Below are 14,178 nucleotides of genomic sequence, written 5' to 3' on the forward strand. Positions count from 1 at the left end.
GAAGAAGAGGAGCTGTTGAAGAAATATCTACACGACACCCACTAGAGGGCCCCATTGGGCTATGCTGAAACATGCTGATGGGCCACGGCTTCTGCGGAAAGAAAAGACTAGAATGTGTTTCCTCTTCTGAACAGAAACAGAAAATAATGTTTCCTCAAGCATGCATTTTCTGTGGTCTTTGTCTGTTGCTCCACATATCAAAAAGAGAGAAGTTACAAAGACGTAAAAAGTTTAAAGTTTTTGCTGAGTGGTTCCAAAAGAGTGCTGAATTCCATTGCTGTCTGGCAATCCACATTTTTGAATTGTCTGCAGTCTTACTTTTGAAGCAATCTGTTCAGCCTTAGGGTTGTTGCCATAACAAGTGCACACAATCCTACCAATGGCGTGGGCCTTTGGGAGCTGGCAGGGTGAATGCTTGCCATGTGCAGAGCAGCTGGTAGACCGCCAGGGGCACAATAAATACACAGGTGCCAGAGGAATCCGAGTGGGTCAGTGGTGTGCTGCAAGCAGAGGCAAGTGGCATGTACGCCAAACAGAAGCTCAGGAACAAAACATCAAAATAATGCAAACTATCAATGAGAGCAGCTGCCGTACAATACGGCTCATAAAATGAAACAAAACCTTCTTTATTTCACTCCGTTTAATTCTGGGAAACATGTAAGGCCCTGAACAAGGCGCATTCAACCTGTGTGAGGAAAACAAAAGTACTCAAAGATAACCTAAGCAAGTACAGGGAGAATATTAACATCATAAAGTATGGACAAGATAAATGACTTCAGTGACTTGCTCAGGGCTACACGCTGGTTCGGCAGCAGAGACTGAGCTGGCAACACTGTGGTGTCCACCTCCCTCTGGATTTAAACCTGCAACTGAAGAATGTCAGAATTTGAGGATAACCCCGCTGCGATCCTTTGGCTCCTTTTATATCTCATGTCAAATATATAACACAATAGTGAATTTGTTATGGTTCATCAGCATCTCATCTTCCTATCCTTGGATTTGGTTGTAGAGGAAATGAACCTGCAAGATTTTGCTGTTCCAGGTTAGATGTATTCTAGAGTTCCCTGACAGCACATCCACTGGGATTGAGAGTTACTGCTGTCACGGCTGCTAAATGTCTGGCTGTGCAAAGCTTTGTGATCTGATATGGAAGCCTTTTTTAGGACCCTGCTCACTCGACACTGCCCCGAGTGTAATGGACAGCACGTTTTTTCATACAGTAAATAATGCTGACATACGGCATTGCGATAATTTCTTTTGTACTCCGCATCTGATGCTTCTCCTTTCTGTGTCCAACACTAGTCGGCCAGCGTTCCACCTGGCCTCATACCACTCTCCTACTGTTGCAGCTTCCTGGTGAATCCTATCATCGTGTTCGCCGCTGACTACACCAAGATGAGCTGACAAGAAGTCCAAGTGAGAATGCCGAAGATGAATCTTTAGCATCGCGTTGTAATTCACGGTTTTTTGTGTGTGACTCATGTTGTCCACCAGCTGAACAACATCCCTGAATGCCTTCGCTGTGATTGCCTCTGGTCCCACTTGCAGATCTTTGACTCACTTGTCATTGACAATGCGCCTTATTTGTGGATCAGCAAAAATGCTTTCTTTAATCTTAGCATCAGTTATTCATGGAGACCACTGTCTCAGTCATTGAAATCCATGTGTGTTGCATTGTGTGCCAATACAGGCAGCGGATGGACAAACCCAAAAATCTGCGCACGTTGGCTAGTTGACAAGGAAGAGATCTATTTTCATTTGCTGCCCAAATCAAGCGTCTGGCACAACACACCATTGCCAGACTTACCAAAGATAACATCGATGGTGAAAGCATTAATGGAAGAAGAAATTGGCAAAATGCCACCCGTGTCATAAATGGAGTAGATTACTGTACATCAGACGAATCGAGTACTGCGGAAAGTGTGACAGAGAAGACTTCTTCTGCTTGCCCTCCTTGCCCACCTCCTTCCACTGCAAATGACCACAAGCTTCTTGACAATAATGTGCTGAGCAACCTGATGGCTTTAGAGCCAGGTAGAAACAAGGATGTGCAGTATTTGAATGGAAAAAAGTAATAACATTGGGGTCTCAAAATGTTTCACTATTAGATGTTAACACCACAGTGGTTTTCCTCCACACTGCATTAAATGGGTCAGGTAGAGTGTGGCTTTAATTCAGACTCTAAACATTTGTTTGACTAATTTCTGACTTCAGAGGTGAGGCAAACGAGTTTGAAACACAGGAGGATGCATAACGTTGTCTGACTCTTCTGTGTAGATGTGATAAGTGGTCCGTGGGGTCCGGCAAGTTTTAAATAAATAATCGTGCGTTGGGCTTCAATTGGGTGTGAGTGTGCATGAGCTCGCTCTGCTCCGTGGCTACTTGAGGTGCTTGGCCGATCACGCCACATACACGTGCGGAGGCGGGCACATCAGTCGGCTGCCACGGCAGAAGAGTTAAAAGGAGCCGGCAAGGAAGGAGGAAGAAAATTACAATGGCCAAAGAGAGAAAACAGAAAGATGGATAGAAGAATGAGAGAATGGAGAACGGAGGTTAAAATGAGAGAAAGGGGTTAGGGTGACCATGATTGAAGGATGCAGGTGGGTGGTTGGGTGAGACCCTCAGAGCTGCAGGAGCCAGAGGCTGTGGAAAGGGGGCTCCTACTAAACGCTTTCCTGGGAACAGGAGAGGCCCGAAATGCAGTGTCACCCAATTGGGAGCCGGGCCTGTGAATGATGGCTGACTGCCATCCCGTCAGTCCACTAGGGGAAGCATTGGAGCTCGTGACTTTTAACGGAACGGTCTCTTAGATTTTAACCTCGTTTGTAAGTGATTATTTACTTGGTTTGTTTTTAACCTCCATGATCGTAGTTTTAATGGATTATTTATTTAACAAGAAGAATCTGGAACACTGGTTTGGTTTATGGTTGTTTTAAATAAAAGCACTTGAACCCTTTTTGCACCTACCCCTTGCTTCATGTATGTGTCCACATTTGCCCGGCTCATCTCAGTTATGACTATCAATGGCTGCAGGTTCAAGAGGCTCCTTAGAAACTACAAGCGATTGTGGTGCCCACCTGCACTGTCACAGTACAACCTGCCATTTGATATTTGAAACCAAAAAGGGCTACATTCTCACCACGGCTACAGTCCCATTTTTTCACTCCTATGTGCAGTCCAAGTTTATATGAAGGGCAGGCAAAAATCTCTTTCTTATCTTGACCAATGATTTACAGTATGTAACACACTTTTCTGTTTATCCAGAGGGAATTTCTTTTGAAAGTAACGAGACTCTTTAGTTGACAAATCTAACCACAGTACTTCTACCTATCCGAGCTACATTGTTAGTAGCAGGGCCACTACCCTTAGGTCACCACAGATGTGCCAGTTGTAGATGTTGTGTTACATAAGAGAGGAAATCACAAAAACTGTACATGACAGGAACATTTAAAGGTGATCTTTATAAATGGCAGGCCAGAATCCATGAGATGCACCCCAAACGTTTTTGTTGTCCTGTGATATCAGTGAATGAACGAACTTAATCTGGACCTCGTGTGTCTTGGTGGTTGACTGCTTTGCCTTCCTTTTGTTTTTGTTTTTGTTTGTTCTTTATTTCGCCTTATACAATTTCTTGTATTAGGAATTTGTTAGTTTTCGCATACCCCTTGGGATCAGCCATTGTACAGCACCCCTGGAGCAAATACAGGTTAAGGGTCTTGCTCAAGGGCCCAGCAGAGCAGGATCTCTTTTTGGCAGTGACGGGGATTCGAAACGGCAACCTTCTGGATACCAGCACAGATCCTTAGCCTCAGAGCCACCACTCCGCCCCACAGAGGTCATCTAGAGTCACCAAAGCTGGCCAGGCGCGGGGGCCCGGGTGGGTTTTTGGTCTGATAAATGCACGCATCCCCCCGGAGCAGGAGTCAGCGCTCAAATTTATTATTAGATAGATAGATACTTTATTAATCCCATGGGGAAATTCACATACTCCAGCAGCAGCACACCGATACAAAAAACAATATTAAAATTAAAGAGTAATAAAAATGCAGGTAAAAACAGACAATAACTTTGAATAATGTTAACGTTTACCTCCCCCCCAACCCGGGGGTGGAACTGAAGAGTCGCATAGTTTGGGGTATTATTTATTTATAGATTTCTCGGTACTCAGACTCGCAGGCAATTCAAGGGTTGTGTTATTCTATGAAAATACTGTATTATCAAAACATGTGTGATAAAAAGAACTACAAGTGTGTTTTGTAAAGGTGCAAGTACAATGGACAAAAGTAAGTTAGCTGTTAGCAATGAGGCAGTGCTGATCACAGTTCTACATAAATGCTGAACACAACAACTAAGCAGATGACAACTTTAGCTCCTAATGTAGTTGAAATTATGTGACAGTCAGAAACAATTTTACTGTACAATTTAGAGAATACTTTGAGCTGGATATCAATAAGACTATATGGTCAAAGTTTGAATCCCTGCTAGATGAAGCAAACTGAAATAAAATTAAGAGATACTTTCTGATCAAACCATTAGTATACCTTTGCTACACAGAAAACGCCAAAGGTCAAGATCACAATGGAGCACACTATTAATACTCTGAGAAGACAGAAGTGACTGGAAGTTCAGGCAAAAATGACAACCGTTAGTGAAAGTGTGGCCAAGGTGCGTATTTATGAAAAGGCAGATCAATGATCCATTATCCAATGATTTTCTGATTCTACTTATTCTGTAATACATGACTACAAACGTAATAAATTCCAAAATGAGGTTGCTTAAGGCCAAGGCCTATTGTGGCAGCATTGGTCACAAGGCAGGAAGCATCCCAGAATGAATGAAGGGTACATTTCTCTCACTCACACCACAGCAACTAACTTGACACACGTGGTTGTTGGATATGCAAGGAAATTGTAGTACCAGGAGGAAAACAACACAGACTCCACAGACACAGTAATGACGCATTACACCTCCACTTGCTCAAGTGTGCAGGCTTCTTACCGTCTATTAACTCTTTAAGGGCTGATGTCGACTTTTGTCAAAAGGAGGAGTTGACGATGGTAATCAAATGTAAACTGTGACTAAACCAACCGTTACGTTGGACTCACGTTGCTAGAAGGAAAGTTAGATTCATTGGTTTGACCGAGATTCCCTGCACTCACATGAGTAGCACGGCGCACACAACGGCAAAAATAGCACTGAGATCTGGCAAGAGATCAAAGCGAATGTGAAAAGCAAAATGCTTTTGCTTTCAGTTTCGCCCATTCCTTGTTGGACTCAGATTTTGATACAAGTGATCGAAAATGAATGTTAGGTTCCAGCTTCAGCTGATTGGTTCCCAGCTAGTAGGGTTACTGACAATGTTCGTCAGGGAGGACTGCCACTTAAAAATGACAAGAGGTAGAATCCAGATTGTAATGCACTGTGACCGTGACTGCCTCCGTTGCTGTCCCAGCCATGTGAAGACAGCCTGGCAGCAAGCCTGCCGCTCATTCTTAGCAAACTGGTTGTATTGGGGGCCACGGGTACAGGGCTTGGAAGCTCTACCCTGTAGGGGGCCGTGGCCACCACCAGAGGGTGCCCCGATGCCTTGAGGACCCTGGACCCCAGCACTTCCGCCACACCAGGAAGTGCTGGGGGGAAGAAAAGAGGGGACACCCGGAGTGCTTCCGGGTACGCAGCCGACACTTCACCACACTGGGGAGTGCCGGTGGAAGATTGCTGGGGAGCACCTGGAGCACATCCGGGTGTGTATAAAAGGGGCCGCCTCCCTTCAGACGGAGACAAGAGTCGGGTAGAAGGTAGATGATGTCGGGAGGAAGGCAAGGAGGCGGCCTGAAGAGAGAGAAGGCATTGTTGTGTGGCCAGGACTTTGGGGTTTGTGGGTACTTGGACTTTGTAAATAGCAGTGTAAATAAACGTGTGTTGGGTGACATGAGTGTGTCTGCCTGTCTGTGTCCAAGCCTGTCTCCACAATGTATATAAACAAAGTTCAAATTAGATGGTCACCAAGTGTGTGTGCATTGAAAGGTAGCATACATTATGACTGCTCCTACCATCTCAAGATGTCAGTGGCATCCAATCACAAAGTATGGTACAACAAAAACACAAAGATACTTAATTTTAGACGTAGTCTTGCAGAAAAATCAACATGATCAAAACCTGAAACTGCGATGGCCTAATCCTAACAAAACAGCACTACATCTGCCATCCTGACAACTATCGAGTAGCTTGAGTCTTGGCTGACAAAGGTAGATCTGAATCCCAGATTGATTAGCACAGCATCCTACCCTGAATTCCCTGGCCTGTTTTGGTGTACAAGGTACCAATTACAACCGCTGAAATTTTGGAGTGGAAGATTATCAGCATCCTCCACAGGTGGTTAGGTTTGTCACAGAGCCTGAGCAATGTGGCCCTTTATGGGAAGAACAACATGCTTCAGCGTCCAGTCAGTAGCATGTCTGAGGAGTTTAACATATCTTACAAAAGGGAAGAAGTGCAGTACAGAGAATCCAGAGACCCAAAGGTTTCAAAAGCAGACACAAAGGTTCAAATTGGCAGGAAGAGGAAGGCCCACAACAAGCTGGAATTGGCAAAGTCTCAGCAGAGATACAGGGCACTGCTGGGAACACTGACCCTGGGGGAGTATTGTTTGGCAGCTACTTTAAACCCTGGTAATGCAAGACTCAGGGTAAAGAAAGGCGCCACCTCATCCAGGAGGAAGTGCAATCAAGTATGGGCAAGGCATGCATACGCAGGATGGTAGGGGTGAGGCAGCAGGGAGCCTGTACTATGTGGGTGAGGGCACTGGAACGGAAGACTGGCAGGCAGAATCCCAGCAAATAATATTCTACGGTATCTTACTCAGCCCAGCAAACATCCACATCTGGGGCAAGAATGAGACACCATCTTGCCCTTTTTGCTCAGGAAGAGAAAGGAGAGAACAAATCTTGTGCAACTGCCCAAAGGCCCTGAGAAAACATTGCTATTGCTGGCAACAAGACCAGATATTAAAGGCAGGGGCATACAGTATAATACGCCATCCTTGCCAACAAGCACCATCACACCCCCTAGCAAGAACATTACCTTTGTAAGGGCAGGAGAAATTGCAGGTAAGTCTACTTCTAACTGTACAAGACTGGCAGCTAACAGCAGATCTAGGCAATGTTCCTAGCACATATTTAGTAACATCATACCATCCAGATATAGCTGTTCTGTCAAAATCTACAAAACAAGTAGTCATGATAGGATTCACTGTGCCCTGGGAGGAAACACATGGAGTATGGTCAGTATAAGAAGTGTATAAGATGAAGTAAGTCAAGAATCAGGAGCTTTAGGAGCAGTGCTGAGGACAAGGATGGCAAGCTCATTGCCTGCCTATAGAAGTGAGTTGCAGGGGCTTCACTAGCTGCTCGCTCTGTTGAACATTCACTCCGTTTGGCATTGCAGGGTCGCAATGAGTCAAGACACTAGATACAGCATGGAAGCCATAGAAACAGCCTTGAGATGGCTCTGGATAAAGAGAGATGATTCTTGGGCCACCGCCACTGGGACACTCCTCAGCTCGGTAGCCTGAACAAGGGAATCTGATAGTGTAAGACCCGAAACACTCAATGTCCCCATAATATATCACTGAAGATGTGTCCCAGTGCATCCTTCTGACATATCTGCTCATCTTACTGATAATTAACTTTAGTTGAAAACTGGATTAGCTTGATGTGATTGATGTAACACGATTAAATACAATTCACTGCATGCTTGCATTGGAGACAACACCTGCTATCAGAAGTAAATGGATGACACATTTACTCACTAAAATATTAAGAGCAAGAACAGGTAAGGGAAAAAAAATATTATGAATAATGAACATTACAATATCCATATGCAAGGCATCCAATTTATTCACTTCTTTATGCCCATATGGTTCACATGGTGCCCTTTACTCAACAGAGACTACCAATCACAGATGACAGCTTTGATGATAACAATTTCAAAGTATGAGTGACATTCATTTAAAATTTAGTACAATTCTGAAGTATTCTGACTTTTCCCTGTCCCAGACTACACCTCTGCCTTCAGTCCTTATGTCTACCGGTACCTACCTGTTTATATTATCCATGGTGCCACATCCTCAAAAGAACATACTACACACAGCTGGGCTAAAATACTTACATGGCGTTAAGTACTGGGTGTCATAGTGGGGCAAAAAACTAGCCAATATAGGCTGCAAATGCTTCACCTCATTTACTGTATATGGAGAATCTCAGTACTGTAGTTACAACTGTACAGAGGTGGAGAATCTTAATCAACAAATTGCAACAAACATTTCTCTGAACTTTTTTAATTAATTTGTGTACGAAGGTTTATGGATGTGGTGCGAGAAGACATGCAGATGATGGGTGTAACAGAGCAAGATGCAGAGGACAGAAAGATATGGAAGAAGATGATCTGCTGTAGCAACCTCTAATGGGCGCAGCCGAAAGAAGAAGAAAAAGATGAGAAAAGCAGAAAAGAAGAGGATGTTGAATCATGGTCAGTGAGATCAAAGGTTTGTAGCCCTGGGCAATGATATACAGTATACAGTACATAAAGATGTGCCTATAAAAGGTGGTATTTCAAATACACAAAAGCAAAAGCTCTTCTGGACACTTTCAGAGTCAGCTTTACTAAAGGAACACCAGGCTATAAATCTATTTAATACCTGTCAGTATCAGTGTGGAAGCCAATAGGTTTCACTTCCTCTAGCGTGGCATAGTTTGCTGTCACCTAGTGGGCTGGAGGTTTTTACCTGGCCCCCTGTGTGTCTTCTGTAGTCTTACTCTTTATGGTGACAGAGGACAAGCAGTCCTGAACCTACTGCGTCTCCGGCCTTCTAATGTCCACCCAGTGACCTCTCCTACTGTCAGTCTGGTACGCAGCAATTCCTGGGGTGAAAGGACTTTAGATTTTCCGGTTATACCTACACACTGCCAGGGCAATATCTTTTTGGTTGGTATCTCCTTTTACACAGGCTTTATTTAGTTCAATATGTGCTCAGAAAATACTTAAGAACAGTACTGATAATTGCATATCTCAAAAACAGAAAAATGTGGTTTGGCTACAAATTATTTGGATCTACATCTTTGAAATATTTTGAAATCTTGAACAGATCACTCTTATGAAATAGGACCCCTATCAGGGTTCATCCTGCCTTGTTGCTAATGCTGCAGGGATAGACTCTGACCATCCATGAAGATGACTTGGATTAAGCTGGTTTAGAAAATGGCTGGAGGGAAGGAGTGTAAATGATGTAAACATTTCCAGTCATCGGCTGCACATTGCATAATGTAAAATGTCATGAATGCCAAGAAGCATTATACAAAGTCTTCTAAGGAACCATGAGCTGTTTAAAAAAACACATTTCAGAATAATGTAAAATTACACACTTGGCAAACTGTTACTAAAATAAAATACAGGTATTAGCAAATTGATAACTCACATTTACCAGCACTTTGTTTTCTTAGACTTTGCCCAACGACTGTAGAAGTGTGATTAGGCGCCGCAATAAATGTCTCTGGGATCTGAAAGCAGAGAAAAATAAAAGGCTGCATTCTCACCATTTTGACTTTTTTCCCAAATTTACATGAGAAGTGTTTGTACACAGCTACTGTAGTTCTGTTCAAGAAACTACAATAAAGATAGAACTAAAATGCAGAATGGAAAAAGACAATGTGCCGGTGTTAAAGGCTCCATCAAGTACATCACTTTCAAAAGGAAACCTCTGCAGCCCTGCTTGTCAACATACTCGTATTTCACCCAGGATGCAACATGCAATAATTTTGTAAACAGCTATATATCCTCAAAAGAAAAAATTTATAGCACTTATGCGCTTAACACCTAGTCAACCTGAAAACCTTCATGTTAGCTTAGAGATCCAACAGTGTAAAGTAACTTCATAAAGAATAAGGAAACCACATGACCTGCTGAATGGGGATGAAAGATGATGTAAGTGACTTTGAACATGGCATATTTGTTGGTGCCAATTGGGCTGGTCTGAGTATTTCAAAAGCTGCAAATCTACTGGAATTTTCAAGCATAACCATCTCTAGAGTTTTCAGAGAAAGGTTCAAAAAAAGGAGAATATCCAGTGAGTGACGGTTCTCTGGGAGAAAATGCCTTGCTGATGCCAGAGGTCAGAGGAGAATGGCCAGACTGGTTTGAGCTGATAGAAAGGCAACAGTAATTCAAATAACCACTCGTTACAACCGAAATATGCAGAAGAGCATCTCTGAACACACAACACATCGAACCTTGAAGTAGATGGGCTACAGCAGCAGGAGACCCCATTGGGTGCCACTCCGGTCAGCTAAGAACCGGCAACTGAGGCTCACCAAATTGAAAAACGTTGCCTGGTCTGATGAGTCTCGATTTCAGCTGAAACATTTAGATGGTAGGATCAGAATTTGGTGTCAACAACATGAAAGAATGGATCCATCCTGCCTTGTATCAACAGTGCAGGCTGCTGCTGGTGGTGTAATGGTGTTTGGGGTCCAAAGTGTGTCAAGAAAATATCCCCTAGTACCAGCTTAGCATTGCTTAAATGCCACAGCCTATCAGAGTATTGTTGCTGACCACATCCATCCCTCTATGACTGCAGTGTACCAAATCTGACATATCAGAATGGATATTTTCAAATATTTCAACATTAGCCATCACTTTAAACCATATTACTTTAAATATCAGTGCAGATTATATATCACTTTTAGGACACACAGAAATTCTGAGGATGATATACTAAAAAAAGGATGTCATACTAAAAAAATGGATACTCAATCTTTCAAAAGATATCTTACAAATTATTCAACTTGCCAGCAAGCCTTTCATCTGCTTTCAAAGTTTCATCATACCCCAAAATTTAGAATGAATTTAAGGGTCCACCATAGTTTGAGGATAAGTGGACCAAAACGTGAGCTGCACAGCAAACTATGCAGAAAAATTGAAAATCACGTCAAGGTTGAAATGTATTTATATGGGTTATTCTTGCTGTGGGATTTTATTGTTCATTGCCATTTGGAGCAGAGACCCAAAAGTGGAAAGCAGCTCTGCCTGACTGTGCCTTACAATGAACTGTCCGAGGTGGGCACCCATCTTGCCCTCTGATCTTGTAAGGTGGTTTCATTAAATAGATAATTAGATTTATTATCGTGTGCGGCTTCATTTCAGTATTTTTCATATAAACATGGAGTACGACTGCCAAATACTTATACTGTACATTGTTTCTTTGAGGTCTCAGTCTACTCACTAAAATTGTTAGCACATATCTCACATATCTCCATTGGTAGCATGTAGTCTGCAAGGTTACACCCATTTCTAATTTTCTAAAGGCAACTAACCAATTAAGATTAATGGCCACCTCGCAATTTGGTTTTCATTTATTGCTAGATAATGAGAAGGTTTATGTTTCAAGAGGCATGCTGGTAAATTGGTACTATTCTAATCTAACTGGAAGCTTTAATAATTTCCTGACCTCAATATTATGCCTTATCCAGGGTTTGTTCCTGCCTTGTACCTTCTGCTAGCTGGGATAGGCTCCAGCACCCCAGATGACCCTGTTCAGGAATAAGCAGGTTAGAAAATTACCTACTGACCTTAATATTACACAGTTTTACTATATGTTCAAATATCCACATTTTTCAGTTTTGATTGAAAGTTAGATTGCTGATATATATTTTTGATAACATTCTGTGACTCTTTAAAAGGGTAGATCTGAGAAATGCTGACAACTCATTAGCAACATATTACAAGGGGCATGGAAAGATTATCTGAGCTGAGTGTACTGGAAAACATTTTTTTGCCATGAAGATTGGCAAGAATTAATTAACTACAATTTGTGGCAAGAATGCAAGAAATATTTAGACAATCAGCCTAAATTAGCCAATCTATGTCTATACAGTTAACTATTTAAAAAAACAACTTCCAAGTAAAGATTCAAAGGTCCACAACGTTCCACTATCCACAACACTGCGTTATAAATTATTCCATGTATCTCCTGTCCTCTGTTGTTATTCTGTTATTGTGAAACATTAACTAACTACCTTCTGTGTCCCATTTTAAAGTAACAAATGCCATCCACCCTGTTAACTACCTTTATAAATGTAAACACTTATGCCATGCCATCTCTTTGCTTGGTTAAGCAGAAAACCCTAATCTCCTTCAGCCCCCCTCGGGCTTCATGCTCCACAACCCTTTAAAAAGTCTATTCACTCATCTCTAGTAGCTCATGTAATCAAAAGTGAGTACACTAGTACAAGTTAAATCAGGGTTTGAATTCATCCTGTTGTACTTTTTATCCTCCATAAAAAAACATCAAATATGTAATTATTTGCTTAAAATATTTTAGAAGTACAATAGGTGACATGTGAGTTACAGTGGTTAATTATGCTGCCATTGCCCATCAGGTCCTTCATGAACAGGCATCCCATCCAGGGTTGGTTCCTGCCCTTGATGATGTTAGGATAGCCACATTCCTAAAATGGGCTTCAGGGCGATAAGTTATTAAAGAGCAATCGATGTCATCTCTTTTAATCATCTTTCAACATTCTGGTTTGCTTTATTAGTGTGCAATGAGTACTGTATATTGTTTATAGTATTATTTGATGTGAACTTTTAAGAAAATAAAATAAAAGCTAATTATTATCTATATATATAATTCACTAAGCCAGAAGACAAGTAGCCAACCATGGAAAGCACGGCGGAAGGGGCGTGGATTCACTAAGCCGCTGACAAGTAAGACACCCATGGCGCACGCAGGAAGGAGCCACGCCCACCAGCTCTAAGACCATTGGATGCGACGACAACTCGCAGAGCCACGCCCACCAACTCGGACGCGACGCCTCGGAAAACATGCCGTCATTTCTGTTTGTCTGTGCCACAGTCCACATGCAGCTCTGAGCCACGTTAACTTTTCATTAGTCAACCTCAGTGGAACCTTGGTTCACACAGAGGCAGCGCCAGAGAGAGACAGAGGCACACATAGGCAGTGCGAGAGAGAGACAGAGGCACACACAGAGGCAGCGCCAGAGAGACAGAGGCACACACACACAGAGGCAACGCCAGAGAGAGACAGAGGCACACACACAGGCAGCGCCACAGAGAGAGACGCGCAATCCTTTAAAACTGAAGTTAAAACACAATGAAGGAAGCAGTCTTTAAAAACCAATAAGCCCTGTGCCTCTTTTTCATTAGCGTCTCACCTGCTTCACCGCCCTGCAACAGTCGAGACGCTTTCTCAGCAGCTGACCTTCTCTGTGCCTGACTCCACTACTGTCAGTCGCATGATTAAAAATGGTGAACTCCTGCAATGTTACTATCTTGGTTGGCTTTTAAATAAAGTTCGGATTTGTTCAAATGTTCCTTTTTTTCCTCCCTGTGCTTAAAACTCATTTAAAAAAAAAGTGTTTATACAACTGCTGCAATGTTACAGAGAGAGAGAGAGGGCTCGTGTGCTTCTGAGAGAGGGGGGGGGGAGGCTCGGGTGCTGCTGAGAGAGAGAGAGAGCATGCAGCTGAGCAGGGAGCCTGGGTGTTTGTGTCAGTGTTATTCAATGTTTTTACTATTACACTGTGCATTCTATGGTGTAATGATTAACTATATTTGTGCTTAAAAATCTTTAAAAAAATATATTTACATACAGTTCGTATGGTCTGGAATGGATTAATTGTATTTACATACAATCCTATGGGGGAAATTGCTTCGGTTCACGACCAAATCGGTTTCCGACCAGAGGTTTGGAACGAATTATGGTTGTGAACCGAGGTTCCACTGTATATTGACTCTAGAAAACATGATCAGCAAGTCTTTGATAGGCTGCAACAAAATGATGAAAGAACGGGCACATTTTTTTCTCACAAGCTGGGTGGGTGGGTGTTAGTTAGTTAATTAGTTACTTGAAGGATTTCAAGATTTAATATGCACAAGCGGTAACCCTGCAAAAGCAGCCCAAACTAGAAAAGATAGCTGGCAAAAAGTGGCTGACAAATTAAACGCGTGTGCATTGTACTTACTGAAAGCGGCGTTACGGATTTTGCAAATGTTAATTTTTTCCCTCTGCTTAAAAAACATGATTATGCGGCGTATACTACGCCGCGGGTTGGCATGCAGCGTGCAAAACAGTTTGTTTGTCGCGGATAATTTGCCTTTTAC

This window comes from Erpetoichthys calabaricus, chromosome 10, assembly GCF_900747795.2.
Source record: "Erpetoichthys calabaricus chromosome 10, fErpCal1.3, whole genome shotgun sequence".
NCBI classification, from domain to species: domain Eukaryota; kingdom Metazoa; phylum Chordata; class Cladistia; order Polypteriformes; family Polypteridae; genus Erpetoichthys; species Erpetoichthys calabaricus.